The 14,695-nt window shown below is 42.1% G+C and overlaps 2 non-coding genes and 1 pseudogene across 2 annotated transcripts; all 3 read left to right on the top strand.

The window, feature by feature from the left end:
• The first annotated feature begins 1,354 nt into the window (after positions 1-1,354).
• LOC142682099 (U2 spliceosomal RNA) lies at positions 1,355-1,570 on the top strand (annotated as a pseudogene).
• Positions 1,571-13,314: 11,744 nt separating this feature from the next.
• LOC142682111 (U2 spliceosomal RNA) lies at positions 13,315-13,509 on the top strand. Its single transcript, XR_012853902.1, has one exon. It is a non-coding gene; the product is annotated as a U2 spliceosomal RNA (small nuclear RNA).
• Positions 13,510-14,184: 675 nt separating this feature from the next.
• Positions 14,185-14,382, top strand: LOC142682052 (U2 spliceosomal RNA). The gene has a single exon (XR_012853862.1). It is a non-coding gene; the product is annotated as a U2 spliceosomal RNA (small nuclear RNA).
• The last annotated feature ends 313 nt before the right edge of the window (positions 14,383-14,695 follow it).

The following is a 14,695-nucleotide window of genomic DNA, read 5'->3' as shown; positions in this document are numbered from 1 at the left end:
ATGTTTTGTATTGCGTCTGCTTTTAAAATAAATTGGGGTAAGAGCAAATTTAAATTTTTCTTCAGTAATGAACGGGTGAGTGATCCTGATATGGAACAGGTGAATGGTGTGAAAATTTTGGGTATTGTGTTTGATGATGAGTTGAAAGGGAGAGAAAGTTGGGATGAGTTAGGTGGTAGGATTGTGAGAAAGTTGGAAATGTGGAGAATGAGGGATCTTTCTTTTTCGGGGAAGGTTTTAATTGTCAAAAGCATTATTCTACCTATGATTTTATATGTTGCTTTGGTTTTTCCTCCTGCTGTTGCTATGTTAAAAAAAGTGAATAGAGTTTTGTTCCTTTTTTTATGGGGGAGCGGGATTGAGAAGGCAAGGAGAGAAATTCTAATGAAAAGCAGACGTAATGGAGGCTTGGATTTCCCAAATTTGGAGATTTTCATTGGAATTAATTGTGTACGTTTTTTTGTTGAGCTTTTATTTAAAGAATCCAAGGCTTCTAGAATGTCGAAGTATTTAGCTGGAACGGTGATTCAGCGTTTAAGGTGGGAAAAACGGAATTTATGTAAACCAATTGCTTTTCAGTGCACAGGGTGGTATTTGTATGTAGAAAAATTTATCAAAAAGTTCCAGCTAGAGGATGTAAGAATGGAGAGATTTCTGAGTGAAAAGAATGTTGTGAGAAGTATGTGTATGAATAATGTGATGTGTTCTGTAAATGGTTTGAATTCGAAGGAGTCTAAGTCTGTGTGGAAGAAGATTGTTACGTATGATGTGTCAAATAAGCAGAAAGATTTGTTATGGATGTCGGTACATGGAGTGTTGCCTGTAAGGAGTGTTCAGAAAAGAAGAGGTTTGGTTGCATCTGAAAGGTGTCCGAGAGAAGGTTGTGGGGATGATGAGGATGTGAGTCATGTGTTTTGGTCGTGTAAGCATGCAAAGGATGTTTGGAAAAAGTTGAGTGGGTTGTGTGAAGAATTGACTGGTTTGAAGGTTTTGACGTATGAAATTGTCTTGTTTGGTTTGTGTAGTTTGGGTAGTGAAAAGGATAGAGTGTTGTGGATTTTTCTGACTTGTGTGAAAGAAGTATTGTGGAATACGAGGAATTTGAATGTGTATAAAAGAGAAGTATTTGAGATGGAGGATGTGGTTAGTATGGTATTGGCTAAATTGTATTTTTATTATAAATGGGATCTAGAAAGAGGTATGGATGCGGAAGGGATATGGCGAATGTTGAAATGGAGGTATTTAGTTTGAGGAATTTGTTTGATTTATCTTGTATTTGATGGAAAAATAAAATAATGAACCAGAGTGATGAGATTTTTTGAAAAATAGAGAGGTGGTTTGAACAACTACAGTTCTCGGTTTTATTCAAAAAAACCTGAATGGTTTAATAAAAAAAAAAAAAAAAAAAAAAAAAAAATCTGTTCTTATCAGTTTAATATCTGATACGTCCCCTATCTGGGGACCATATATTAAATGGATTTTTAGAACAGGGAGATGGAAATAGAGCTTGCTCTGTCCACTCCACGCATTGACCTGGTATTGCAGTATTTCCAGGACCGGTGCACCCTTTCCTTATGTGTTTACTAAAATCAGATTCCAAAAGTGCTTTTTGTGTTTGCCATTGTTTTTGTCTTTCGGATGGGATCTCCCCTTTTAATCCCACTATTTCAACACCTGTTGGACAATGCATTTGTACAGTCATGTGTGATAATGAGCTAATTTATTAAATGCAATTAACCCCTTAAGGACGCAGCCTAGTTTGGGCCTTAAGGCTCAGAGCCCATTTTTCAAATCTGACATATTTCACTTTATGTGGTAATAACGTCGGAATGCTTAAACCTATCCAAGCGATTCCGAGATTGTTTTCTCGTGACACTTTGGGCTTCATGTTCGTGGTAAAATTTGGTCGATATATTCAGTCTTTATTTGAGAAAAATTGCAAAATTTAGAGAAAATTTAGAAAAAATAGCATTTTTCAGAATTTAAATGCATCTGCTTGAAAAACAGACGGTTATACCACCCAAAATAGTTACTAGTTCACATTTCCCATATGTCTACTTTAGATTGGCATCATTTTTTGAACATTATTTTATTTTTCTTGGACGTTACAAGGCTTAGAACATAAACAGCAATTTCTCATATTTTTAAGAAAATTTCAAAAGCCTTTTTTTTAAGGTACCTGTTCAGTTCTGAAGTGGCTTTGAGGGGCCTATGTATTAGAAACCCCCATAAAGCACCCCATTTTAAAAACTAGACCCCTCAAAGTATTCAAAACAGCATTTAGAAAGTTTTTTAACCCTTCAGGCATTTCACAGGAATTAAAGCACAGTGGAGGTGAAATTTGCAAATTTCGTTTTTCTTTCTGAATTTCAATTTTATTCTATTTTTTTTCTGTAACAAAGAAGGTTTTACCAGAGAAACACAACTAAATATGTATTGTCCAGATTCTTAAGTTTTTAGAAATGTCCCACATGTGGCTCTAGTGCGCTCGTGGACTAAAACACAAGCCCCAGAAGCAAAGAAGCACCTAGTGCATTTTGGTGGTGCTTTTTTATTAGCATATATTTTAGGCAGCATGCCAGGTTTGGAGAGGTGTTGAGGTGCCAAAACATTAGGAATCCCCCAAAACTGACCCCATTTTGGAAACTGCACCCCTCAAGGAATTAATTTATGGTTATTGTTACAATTTTGACCCCGTAGTTTTTTCACAGCGCGTATTTGAATTGGGCTGTGAAATTAAAAGAATGACAATTTTTCCAATAAGATGTCATTTTTGATCAGAATTTCTTATTTTCACAGGGAACAAAATGCTCCATTTTGTTGCCCAATTTGTCCTGAGTGCGGCAATACCCCATTTGTGGTGATAAACTGCTGTTTGGGCCCATGGGAGGCCTCAGAAGGAAAGGAGCGCTATGTGTTCTTAGGAGTCCAGATTTTGCTGCATTGGTTTTCGGGTGCCATGTCGCATTTGCAGAGCCTCAGAGGTATCAAAGCAATGGAAACCCACCAAAAGTGACCCCATTTTGGAAACAAAACCCCTCAAGGAATTTATTTATGGGTGTTGTGACCATTTAGACCCCACAGTTTTTTCACAGAACTTATTTGAATTGGGCTGTGAATTTAAAAAAAAAAACTTTTTTCCAATAAGATGTAGTTTTGGCTCAAAATTTCTTATTTTCACAACGAATAAAATACCCCATTTTGTTGCCAAATTTTTCCTGAGTGCGGCAATACCCTATTTGTGGCCATAAACTGCCGTTTGGGCCCATGGGAGGTATTAGAAGGAAAGGAGCGCTATGTGTTCTTTGGAGCCCAGATTTTGCTGGATTGGTTTTCGGGTGCCATGTCGCATTTGCAGAGCCCCAAAGGTATCAAAGCAATGGAAACCCACCAGAAGTGACCCCATTTTGGAAACTACACCCCTCAAGGAATTCATTTATGGGTGTTGTGACCATTTAGACTCCACAGTTTTTTCACAGAATTTATTTGAATTGGGCTGTGAATTCAAAAAAATGTAATTTTTTCCAATAAGAGGTAGTTTTGGCTCAAAATTTCTTATTTTCACAAGGAATAAAATACCCCAATTTGTTGCCCAATTTGTCCTGAGTGCGGCAATAGCCCATTTGTGGTGATAAACTGCCGTTTGGGCCCATGGGAGGCCTCAGAAGGAAAGGAGCGCTATGTGTTCTTTGGAGCCCAGATTTTGCTGGATTGGTTTTCGGGTGCCATGTCGCATTTGCAGAGCCCCAAAGGTATCAAAGCAATGGAAACCCACCAGAAGTCACCCCATTTTGGAAACTACACCCCTCAAAGAATTTATTTATGGGTGTTGTGACCATTTAGACCCCACAGTTTTTTCACAGAATTTATTTGAATTGGGCTGTGAATTAAAAAAAAAATTATTTTTTCCAATAAGAGGTAGTTTTGGCTCAAAATTTCTTATTTTCACAAGGAATAAAATACCGCATTTTGTTGCCCAATTTGTCCTGAGTGTGGCAATACCCTATTTGTGGTGATAAACTGCCGTTTGGGCCCATGGGAGGGCTCAGAAGGAAAGGACCACCATGTGGCCTACTGGAAATTTTCTGGTGCTAAGTCGTGTGTGCAGAAGCCCCTGAGGTATCAGTACAGTTGAAACCCCCGAGAAGTGACCCCGTTTTAAAAACGACACCCCTTAAGGAATTCATCTAGAGGTGTAGTGAGCATTTTGACCCCACAGGTATTGTGTAAAAGATAATGCGCAGCAGATGGTGCAGAGTGAGATTTGAAATTTTCTATATATATGCCATGTCAGTGTCCGATATATTGTGCCCAGCATGTGCCACCGGAGACATACACCCCATAAACTGTAATGTGGGCTCTCCCGGGTACGGCAATACCCTACATGTGGCTGTTATTAGCTGCCTGGGCACACGGCAGGGCTCAGAAGGAAAGGACCACCATTTGGCCTACTGGAGCTTTTCTGGTGCTAAGTCTTGTACGCAGAAGCCCCTGAGGTATCAGTACAGTTGAAACCCCCGAGAAGTGACCCCGTTTTAAAAACGACACCCCTTAAGGAATTCATCTAGAGGTGTAGTGAGCATTTTGACCCCACAGGTATTGTGTAAAAGATAATGCGCAGCAGATGGTGCAGAGTGAGATTTGCAATTTTCTATATATATGCCAATTCAGTGTCCGATATATTGTGCCCAGCATGCGCCACCGGAGATATACACCTCATAAACTGTAATGTTGGCTCTCCCGGGTACGGCAATACCCTACATGTGGCTGTTATCAGCTGCCTGGGCACACAGCAGGGCTCAGAGGGGAAAGATGAGGAGGGGTAAGCTGTGCGAAGTGGATCAGAGCGAGTAAAACTGGGGTAAATTAAAAATAAAGGGATGGATGATAAATTTTAAAACACTCATACAGAGCTCTGGTTTTTCGGGACACGCGTCACATTGATATATTGTGTCCTTCCTTATCCCCCTCTTATAGCAGACTCTGCACCTCTTTTGACTTTTTCCCTTCTTGCCAGTTTGGGGAACTTCTCCTAAAAAGTGTTGCCGCCCTGGTACGATGCCTGTGGCCCCGCTTCCAGAAGTACTGTAAGGCTTCAGGACTTGATCTGACAAGTCCATCCCTCCCATGTACCTATTGTAGTCCAGGATGCAGTCTGGTTTGGGGGTCTCTGTACTGGTACCTCGTACAGGTACATGGGTACTGGTGTGGCATCTCCCTGGTCTTGTACTTGACACACAATATGTTGCTGCTAGATTGTGCCCTGCTCTCACCCCTTCTGAGTGTTTGCCCAAGCAGAGTCTTAGGGAGGCCTCTCAGGTTTCTTCTAGCAGTGCCGCATGCCGCAGGACTTCTGGAAGCGAGGCAGTTGAAGAGTGGGACGCTGGTATAAAAATTATCCAGGTAGAGGTGGTAACCCTGGTCCAGCAGTGGGTGCACCAAATCCCACACAATTTTTGTATTAACTCCCAGTAAGGGGGGGCATTCTGGGGGCTGAGTACTGGTGTCCTTCCCTTTATATATCCTAAATCTGTAGGTATACCCTGATGCACTCTCGCACAGCTCATACATCTTCACGCCATACCTTGCCCTCTTACCCGGCAGGTACTCGCGGAATTGAAGCCTCCCTTTCAAATGTACCAGGGATTCATCTATAGAAATACACTTCTCGGGGGTGAATGCTGGGAAAACCGGGCACTGAAATGGTCTAATAGGGGTCTCCGTTTATACAAACGGTCAAAACTGGGGTCATCTCGGGGTGGGCGCGGCTCATTATGAGTATAATGTAAGAAGCGAAGTATTGCCTCATTTTTATTTTATTTTTTAGTTTCCAGCTCAGTTCTGAAGTTGCTTTGAGGGGCCCATATATTAGACACCCTTATCAAACACCCCATTTCAGAAACTAGACCCCTCAAAGTATTCACAACAGCATTTAAAAAGTTTATTAACCCTTTAGGTGTTTCACAGGAATTTAGAGCAAAGTAGAGGTGACATTTAATTAATTTAATTTAATTTATTAGGCACCATGTCCGGTTTGAAGAGGTCTTGTGGTACTAAAACAGTGGAAACCCCCCAAAAGTGACCCCTTTTTGGAAACTAGAGACCTTGAGGAATCCATTGTAGTTTTCTTGGGGTGCATGCGACTTTTTGATCAGTTTTTATTCTAATTTTAGGTGGCGTGGGGACTAAAAAAACAGCAATTTTACTATTGTTTTTTATTAAAAAATTTTTACAGCGTTCACCGTGCGTTATAAATGACATATTCACTTTATTCTGCGGGGCGATACGATTACGGCGATACCAGATGTTTATAGTTTTTTTTTATGTCTTATGGCGTTTGCACAATAAAATACATTTTGTAAAATATCATTTACTTTTTGTGTTACCTTATTCTAAGAGCCAGAACGTTTTTATTTTTCCATCAGGAAAGTCGTGCGAGGACTTATTTTTTGCGTAACGAACTGTAGTTTCCATCAGTACCATTTTTAGGGACATGCGACTTTTTGATCTCTTTTTATTCCATTTTTTGGGAGGTGAAGTGACCAAACAATTGTGATTGTGGTACGGTTTATTATTATTTTCTCTTACGGCGTTCACCGCGCGGGATAAATAACGACATCGTTTTGTAGTTCAGGACGTTACGGACGCGGCGATACCAATTATGTATAGTTTATTTGTTTATTTATATATTTTTATTAATAATAAAGAACTGATAAGGGAAAAAGGGGGACTTTTACTTTTATTACTTTTAAATCTTTTATTTTCTTATTTTTACACAACTTTTTTTTACTTTTTTACACTTTTTTTACTTTGTCCCACTAGGGGACATGAGGGCAGGAGGCTCTGATCGCTATTCTAATACACTGCACAACATACGTAGTGCAGTGTATTAGAGCTGTCAGCTGTTCGCTGACAGCAAGCATAGTGGGTCCTGACTTTGTCGGGACCCACTAGGCTTCCATCGATGGCGTAGCCAGAGTCCATTGTTAGGATTCTGGTTGCCATAGTAGCCATCACGGCCCGCTATCGTGTAGCAGGCCGGCGATGGCAGCTTAACCCCTAAGAAGCCGCGATCGCTATTGAACGCGGCTTCTAAGGGGTTAATCGGCGGGGACCACCGCGATCGGTCCCTGCACACTAAGCTGTGATAGCCTGCTGTCGGAAACAGCAGGTATCACAGCTCAAGCACGCGCCGGGATTAAATGGCGCCGTGTTTACTCAGGTCAGTAATAGTACTGACCTGAGCGCGAACGTTCTACTTAGCAGGACGTACTATTACTGACCTGAGCGCGAAGGGGTTAATTAATACATTGCCACCTCTTGTTTTGTGTCGTCTGTGTTTCTGTGTTTCCGGCATTTCACATTGGAACAGCTCATTCACCTTCCTTGTCTTCTCTCCGCCCTCCCTCCTAGGTAGGTTAAAGAGCTGCACCTGAGCCAGCCACTGATTGATGCAGCACCATGGTCAAATAGTGGAGTGGAGTAGGGGAACAGCAAACAGCCATTAAAGCAGCCAGCCCGCCCGCCCGCCCGTCACAATGGACCTACCTGTGTACACTAGATGGATGTGATGGAATGTACTGTGGTCCCTACATTTCAAGAAGAAGTAAGAATTGCAGTTGCAACAAACCCTTGCTTGCCTACAAAGAGAGCAGCAATTTGGATTTGTTACTATGTTACCTGGAAGAATAACAAACTGTGCAAGGATGGAGGTTGTAGGAGCAAGGAGAACAAGTTGTCTGTAAAGTTGGTGGATGCCTATTTTCCATTTTGCAGTCCCTTGTCTCCCTCTTGTGGCCTCCTGGAGGAAACTAGCTGTGCAAAAAAAAGACAGCCTGGGGGCCGGCTGTTGCAGTGTTGCCCTCTCAGGCAACACTGAGTGACTGACTGAGCCGCACCGTCTTATATAAAGTTCAGACGGAACTTTGCACGTGTCATAGTGGAGACCTCAGGAGCCAGAGCCAGCTTTCTGACATCATAATGGGGCCTCAGAGATAAAAGCCTGGGCCCAGGCAGTGTTGGTCAGTGCTGCTCAGCAGGCAGCACTGGACTGGATTAAAGCTGATACAAGGTGTGAAAGGAGAAGGGGTGGCAGTGGGCATGCACATACTGCTGCTGCTGCTGCTGCTGCTGCTGCCAGTGTTTGCACGGCAGGAGGGCATTTGGGCGTTGCCAGGAAGGCGTTTTTATGTCGATTCCTCCTCTTTCAGCACTGCATTGTGGTGCAAGCAAAAGAAGCAAATCCTGTCTTGCTTCCTCTCCGGCCTTTATTCACCTCCCGCTTAGTAGCTGTGAGTGTGTGTGTGAGCCTGCAGGGCCCCATGGAATTGCCTAGGAGTAGGCTGAATCGCTGCAAGGGGTGAACAGCAGTATTGGGCAGGCTCGGTCAACGCGCGGCCCGTTCGGGTTATCGCTTCTCGGCCTTTTGGCTCAGATCAGAGTTTATTGCTCTGGTCTGGGTTGGGGGTGCGAGTGTTCCTGCAGTAGCAGGAGACCTCTTGAGTGGTGATCCTCCTATGGTCCTGGACCGATAGGCAAAATGGCAAGTATGGAATTTTCAACAGGTATACAGAAGACCGTCCGGCTGAAGGTGGATACCGCAGACAGTGTGAAGAACTGCATCTCGTATATTGGTCATGAAATCGTGGAAAAAATGGCTGGTATTACCTTGGAAAACGATGTGTTTTGTATCCAGGAATCTAAAAAGCAAGGTATTTATGACGTTTCCTTTTATAATGATGGGACCTGCCTGCTTTTTTACGAGTGCCTGAAGACCAACGCTGCAAACCAGGTACTGAAAAATGTGACTTTTGTTCCACTATTTGAGTTAGAGGAAAAAACTGTTTTTATCCATGTGTTCAATCCTTTCACTGATGTCAATGTCCTAAAGAATTTTCTTGGACAGTACTGTTTGAGTGTGAAAGGGGGGGTAAAACAAAGAAGTATCCTCAATATTTTCAATGGTACCTATAAATTTTGGGTAAAATTAAGGCCGGACGAGAGTTGCATTGGGGGAGTGAGACACCCACCTGCCAACTTTTCTGTGGCTGGGAACAGAGGCTACCTCTACTACCAAGGGCAGCCATCTTTCTGTAGGAACTGCTTCAAATTTGGCCATTTAAGGGAGGATTGCCCAGGGGTTAAATTATGCAGGAATTGCAAAAATCCTGGACATGAGGCCGGGGCGTGTCCACAGCCTAGAGCCTGTGACCTGTGTGGACAAACTGGCCATATGTATAGAGACTGTCCTGAGGTTGTAAAGAGGAGGGAAGAAAGGAAGAAGCAAGAGGAAGCTAGAAGGCAAAGAAACCAAATAGATCTTGATAGGAAGAGGGAGGAAGGAGCAAGAATTTTGAGGATGTCTGAGGAGGCGGAAAAAAGGCATGAAAATGAAAGTGTTCAAGTGCAGCAGCAGGTGGAGATGGGGGAGGTGCTGATGAGCCCAGCTGTGGAATCTCCCATGAGCACTGTGATCGAGGAGTCGTTAAGGATTGACTGGTCTCTCTCCGAGGAAGATGAACCTCCTGCGGGGGAAGTGTCTGTCTCAGGTGCAGAATGTTTTCGCCCCCCCAGGAAAACGGCAAAAAAGCCACGGTTTGAAAAGGAGGAGGAAGCGGAGATTTCATTGGAGAACCCGTTCGAATCTCTATTTGAGGCCCACATGGATACAAGCGCTGGCGGAGAAGGTACTTCCAAAATACGCCCGGGAAAAATCCTTAAATAATGACACTGCTTAAATTTCTTCCTTAGGGTTGTTTTTTTTATTATGTCTTTGAAATTTTTGTCTTCTAATGTCCGCATGTTTAGAAGTAGAGCTAGAAGGGCTCTAATACTAGATTTTCTAGCAAACCAAAATGTGGATGTAATCTGTGTACAAGAGTGTGGATTAGATTTTGTGGTGGGGCAGGAGGAGTGGGTGCACGGGCCTGCAATATGGTCAATGTCTAATAAAAATAGAAATGATGGTATAGGGATTCTATTCAAAAACAAAAAAATAGAAATTTGCAGTTATACTGTTATTGAGGAGGGAAGGTGTGTGATGGTGGTGGTGAGATTTAATAGAGTGAATGTTCGTATAATTAATATATATGCTCCAGCTAATAAGAATGAAAGAGTGGAATTGTTGGAAAAAGTTAAAATGTTTTTGCCTGGGAAGGATCCGGTTGTGTGGATAGGGGACTTTAATTGTGAGATTGATGGAAAAAATGTGGATGTGTCTGGTAATGTGGTTAAAAATATATTGTTTGATTTTCAGTTGAAGGATGTGATAAAATTATGTGGGGTAGACCCCCAAGATACATATTTTTCAGACAGGGGTATTTATAGTTCAAGACTAGATATGTGTTTTGTGTCGAAAGGTGTGATGGGAAAAAATTATATGCAAATGAGGGTAATATATTCAGATCATGAGTGTGTGATGTGTGAACTGGTTTTGGATGTGGAATGTATAAGTGGGAGGGGTTTATGGAAATTAAATGTTAATTTGTTAGAAGATGAGGAGGTGTATGGGAAATATGCTAATTTGTATGGGAGTTGGTGTGGAAGGAAGAAAGAGTTTGTAGATGTGTTGGAGTGGTGGGATTGGGTGAAGCAAAAGACAAAAGTATATTTTAAGAAAGTGGGTTATAGAAGAGCAGCTGGTAGAAGGAGAAAGTATGAGTGCTTGTATAAAAGATTGGGGTTTTTGAGGAATTTGAAGAAGAATGGTTGGGAGGTGGATGAGAAGATTGAGGAAGTTAAGAAGAATATGAAAGAATGGATGGTGAAGAAGGGTAAGGAAATTATGTATCAAGCAAGATTGGATAAGGTAGAAAAGAATGAGAAATGTTCGAGATATTTTTTTAAAAAAGTGATTGGGAAGAAAGAGGATTTAGTATGTGTGTATGATAAGGATGGGAATGTGGTAAAAGGGAAAGTGGTGTTAAGAGTGGTTGAAGAGTTTTACAGAGAATTGTATGCAGTAAAGGAGTGTGATAGAGATTTGGAGTCTGATGTGGTGGCTGTGATTGAGAAGCAGGTGGAGAGAGTGGAGTATGATAGGCTGATGAGAGGAGTTGGGGAGGAAGAGGTTAAAACAGCTATTGAAAGCATGTCAGTGAATAGAACTCCGGGAGAGGATGGGTTGCCAGTGGAGTTTTATAAGAGAATGTGGGATGTGATTAAGCTAGATATGATTGAGATATATGTTTTTATGCGGGAAAAGTGTAGATTGGCGGAGAGTATGAAGAGTGGAGTGGTTGTGCTGATTTATAAGAAAGGGGATGAGAAGGATGTAAGGAATTGGAGACCTATAACTTTGTTGAATGTGGATTATAAGATTTTTGCTAAAATGATTGCCAATAGAATGAGAGATGTGATCAGTCAGGTGATTGGGGAGGATCAGGTGTGTGGAATTCCTGGGAGAAGGATTGGGGAAAATCTTTGTTTGTTGAGAGATGTGTTGTGGGATGCAAGGGAGAGAAAGCAAGAGGTTAGTGTGTTGTCTATTGATTTTGAAAAAGCGTTTGATAGGTTGTCGCATGATTTTCTGTTTAAAGTGTTGGTGAAGTTGGGGTTTCCTGGAGACTTTGTGAATATGGTGAGGATGTTGTATAGGGGTGTTGGCAGTAAGATTTTGATAAACGGATGGGTGAGTGAAGAAGTGAAGGTGTGTTCGGGTGTTAGGCAGGGATGCCCTTTGTCCCCTATAGTCTTTGTGTGTGCTTTAGAACCATTATTAGAGATGATTAGGAAGGATAAGTGTATGAGAGGAATACAGATTCCAGGGAGTGGTGGGAAAGAGCTGAAAGTGTTGGCGTATATGGACGATGTGTGTGTGCTGTGTGATTCTATTGCAGTTTTGAGGAGGGCAAAACTATTGGTGTCCTTGTTTTGTGGTGCGTCTGCTTTTAGGGTAAATTGGAAGAAAAGTGAGTATAAGAGGTTTGGAAGTTCAGGTATGAACGAGGACTTGGGTGTGAAAAGAGTGGACGGTGCGATTCAAATTTTGGGGGTTAAAATGGATGAAAAATTGGATGGAAGTGAGAGTTGGGTAGATGTGGAGAAAAGAGTGAGTAGGAAGTTGAGATTTTGGAGTTTGAGAGAGTTGACGTTTGAAGGAAAGATAATGGTGATAAAAAGTGTGATTTTGCCGATTTTTCTGTATCTTGCTGTGGTGTTTCCTCCGGGGTATATGGTTGTAAGGAAATTGAATAGAATTGTGTTTGTGTTTTTCTGGGGAACGACAATGGAGAGAGTGAGAAGGGAGACTGTGCTGAAGGACTGGGTGAATGGGGGTATGAATTTTCCTAATATTGAAGTGTATTTAGGGGTGAATGTGATGTTTGCAGTGAAGAGGATGCTGGGAGGTGATTGGAAATTTGCATGCATGGTGAGATTTCTGGGTGGGAAGGTGTTAGGAAAAATAGGATGGATAAAAAGAGATTTAAGGAAGCCGTATGCGTTTGTGAGTCCTAAATGGTATGAGTTTATTGAGAATTTTATGAGGAAGTTTGGATTGACCACGGTGAAGAAAGAATGTTTGAAAGATAAGAAGAGTGTGTTTAAGTGTATAAAAGATATGGAAGTCCAATGTAATATAAATATGGTGAGAGGTCAGTGTGTTGGTAAGGTGTGGAAGGGGTTGAGGACAGATGGTATTACAAATAGACAGAGAGAGATTGTATGGCAGAGTTTGCATGGTGGGTTGTCAGTTAGAGAGTTTCAGAAAAATCGTGGAGTTGTGAGGAGTGATTTGTGTCCAAGAGAGAATTGTGGTGGGAGCGAAAGTATAGTGCATCTGTTTTGGAATTGTGGGGTGGCACAGGGAGTTTGGAGGGGTATGGGTCCGTTACTTAAGGAGTTGGTTGGGATCAATAGGTTATGTATGGAAATAGTTTTGTTTGGGCTTGCGAGTATAAGTGAGAAAAATCAAAGGGTATTATTTGTCATGCTAGCAATTATAAAAGAGGTTTTGTGGGATGTTAGGAACCTGTATGTGTTTAGAAAAAAAGATGTAACTGTGGAAGGATGTTTGAGAATGGTATTGGATAGGATGTATACAGTGTATTTGGTAGATAAGGAAAGGTTGGGGGAGGTGGATGCAGAAGGGATTTGGAAGGTCTTGAAGTGGAGGTATATGGTGAGAGTGTAGTGGAGGGGTGGAATTTTTTTGATATGATTTCTGTATTTGCTTTTTGTTATATGAAAATTTAAAAAACCTAAATGAAAAAGCCTGATGATGATTGGATGGAACCGTTCAGAATATCTAGGATACTGATAGTAAGTATCGACAGGATATGAACGAGTGCTTTTAAACAAAATTAATCCAAACCTGAAGGTTTTAAAAAAAAAAAAAAAAAAAAAAAAAAAAAAAAATCTGTTCTTATCAGTTTAATATCTGATACGTCCCCTATCTGGGGACCATATATTAAATGGATTTTTAGAACAGGGAGATGGAAATAGAGCTTGCTCTGTCCACTCCACGCATTGACCTGGTATTGCAGTATTTCCAGGACCGGTGCACCCTTTCCTTATGACGGGCGGGCTGTTTCAAGAAGAAGTAAGAATTGCAGTTGCAACAAACCCTTGCTTGCCTACAAAGAGAGCAGCAATTTGGATTTGTTACTATGTTACCTGGAAGAATAACAAACTGTGCAAGGATGGAGGTTGTAGGAGCAAGGAGAACAAGTTGCCTGTAAAGTTGGTGGATGCCTATTTTCCATTTTGCAGTCCCTTGTCTCCCTCTTGTGGCCTCCTGGAGGCAACTAGCTGTGCAAAAAAAAGACAGCCTGGGGGCCGGCTGTTGCAGTGTTGCCCTCTCAGGCAACACTGAGTGACTGACTGAGCCGCACCGTCTTATATAAAGTTCAGACGGAACTTTGCACGTGTCATAGTGGAGACCTCAGGAGCCAGAGCCAGCTTTCTGACATCATAATGGGGCCTCAGAGATAAAAGCCTGGGCCCAGGCAGTGTTGGTCAGTGCTGCTCAGCAGGCAGCACTGGACTGGATTAAAGCTGATACAAGGTGTGAAAGGAGAAGGGGTGGCAGTGGGCATGCACTTACTGCTGCTGCTGCTGCCAGTGTTTGAACGGCAGGAGGGCATTTGGGCGTTGCCAGGAAGGCGTTTTTATGTCGATTCCTCCTCTTTCAGCACTGCATTGTGGTGCAAGCAAAAGAAGCAAAACGCGCGGCACGTTCGGGTTATCGCTTCTCGGCCTTTTGGCTAAGATCAAGTGTAGTATCTGTTCTTATCAGTTTAATATCTGATACGTCCCCTATCTGGGGACCATATATTAAATGGATTTTTAGAACAGGGAGATGGAAATAGAGCTTGCTTAATTAATACATTGCCACCTCTTGTTTTGTGTCGTCTGTGTTTCTGTGTTTCCGGCATTTCACATTGGAACAGCTCATTCACCTTCCTTGTCTTCTCTCCGCCCTCCCTCCTAGGTAGGTTAAAGAGCTGCACCTGAGCCAGCCACTGATTGATGCAGCACCATAGTCAAATAGTGGAGTGGAGTAGGGGAACAGCAAACAGCCATTAAAGCAGCCAGCCCGCCCGCCCGCCCGTCACAATGGACCTACCTGTGTACACTAGATGGATGTGTTGGAATGTACTGTGGTCCCTACATTTCAAGAAGAAGTAAGAATTGCAGTTGCAACAAATTAATTAATTGCATTTAATAAATTAGCTCATTATCACACATGACTGTA

Source organism: Rhinoderma darwinii (assembly GCF_050947455.1).
Source record: "Rhinoderma darwinii isolate aRhiDar2 chromosome 2 unlocalized genomic scaffold, aRhiDar2.hap1 SUPER_2_unloc_7, whole genome shotgun sequence".
Lineage (NCBI taxonomy): Eukaryota > Metazoa > Chordata > Amphibia > Anura > Rhinodermatidae > Rhinoderma > Rhinoderma darwinii.
This window is presented reverse-complemented; position numbering and strand designations above follow the sequence as displayed.